This window comes from Carcharodon carcharias, chromosome 19 (genome assembly GCF_017639515.1).
Source record: "Carcharodon carcharias isolate sCarCar2 chromosome 19, sCarCar2.pri, whole genome shotgun sequence".
In the NCBI taxonomy this organism is placed as follows: Eukaryota; Metazoa; Chordata; class Chondrichthyes; order Lamniformes; family Lamnidae; genus Carcharodon; species Carcharodon carcharias.
Window position 1 is genome coordinate 82,956,911 of NC_054485.1, and position 1,518 is coordinate 82,958,428.

At 45.0% G+C, this 1,518-nt stretch overlaps 1 non-coding gene across 1 annotated transcript; it reads right to left on the reverse strand.

Moving 5' to 3' along the window:
- Window positions 1–554: 554 nt before the first annotated feature.
- Window positions 555–628, reverse strand: trnan-guu. The gene has a single exon. It is a non-coding gene; the product is annotated as a tRNA-Asn (tRNA).
- Window positions 629–1,518: the final 890 nt, after the last annotated feature.

Consider the following 1,518-nt stretch of genomic DNA (forward strand, 5'->3'; position numbering starts at 1 on the left):
CAGTTAACGTTTCGAGTCCGACTGACCCTTCAACAGAACTAAGTAAAAACAGAAAAGAGGTGAAATATAAGTTGGTTTAAGGTGGTGGGAGGTGGGGTGGGGGGACATGAAGAGCTGGATAGAGGGCCAGTGATAGGTGGAGATAACCAAATGATGTCACAGACAAAAGGACAAAGAAGTGTTGAAGGTGATGATATTATCTAAAGGAATATGCTAATTAAGGGTAGAAAACAGGACGAGCAAGGTACAGATAGCCTTAGCGGGGGTGGGGTAGGCGGAAGGGATCGAAATAGGCTAAAAGGTAGAGATAAAACAATGGATTGAAATACACTGAAATAGTGGAAGTAGGTGTTAAAAAAATCTATATAAATTATTGGAAAAAACAAAAAGGAGGGGGAAAAATCGGAAAGTGGGTGGGGATGGAGGAGAGAGCTCATGATCTAAAATTGTTGCCAGGCCTGATCACGCTTGGCGAATACTTTATTGCAACTGACGGAAACACGTCAAAACTATGGGACATGATGAATTCAAGGGTGCAAAACATAGGACAACTGCGTCCCTGGGTGGGCTCGAACCACCAACCTTTCAGTTAACAGCCGAATGTGCTAACCGATTGCGCCACAGACACACATATTTCGCAGTAGCAAGCCGGGATCACTTATGGAGGAAATGTGGGAATATTCAGATCTGTCCATTGTACAAACGTCCACGTCACCAAGAATAACTCGTCTCCAGTCTTTTACATTCGAGCCTTACATTTAATTTTCTGTTCCAGATGTTCGCATTATCCGGAAACCAATATTCGGCTTTATGTCCCGATGAGCAACAACAGCGAACCTGTCGATTACTGATGTCATTTCATTCACCGATCAGTTCACAGTAAATGTTTCAGCTTCTTGATGAAGGGAAAGTTGCTTTGACTGTCTCTGATCATTCGGGCTGTTCGTCCTTCATTCTCCTCTGATTCCATTTCCCACGGCCTTTCTCAAGATTCACAAAGACGGTGTCCGGGTTTCCTGTTCCGCTTCGTTTCCATTTTCCCACTCCCAACTGGCAACATTTTCCAGAACTTTGCCCAGGCTTCCGCCTTGCCCATGCCCACGATTATGGAAATTCAGTTCTTCGGCAACAGTCTAGAGGCTAAGATATAAAAAAAAACCCACTAGAGCTATACCTTGAGTGCCCTACCATCCATTCTTAATTAGCACATTCGTTTAGATAATATCACCAACTTTAATTTTAACACCTATGTGTTCTATTGTACTATTGTCGTTGACATCTTTTGATGATCTGCTTCTATCACTGCTTGTTTGTCCCTACAACCACACACACCCCCCCGCCCCCCCCCCCCCCCCCCCCCCCCACCTCTTTGTCTCTCTATCTCTCCGCCCCCCACACACACACCTTAAACCAGCTTATATTTCAACTCTTTCTTGGACACGAACGCAAGTTCTGTCGAAGGGTCATGAGGACTCGAAACGTCAACGCTTTTCTTCTCCGCCAATGCTGCCAGACCTG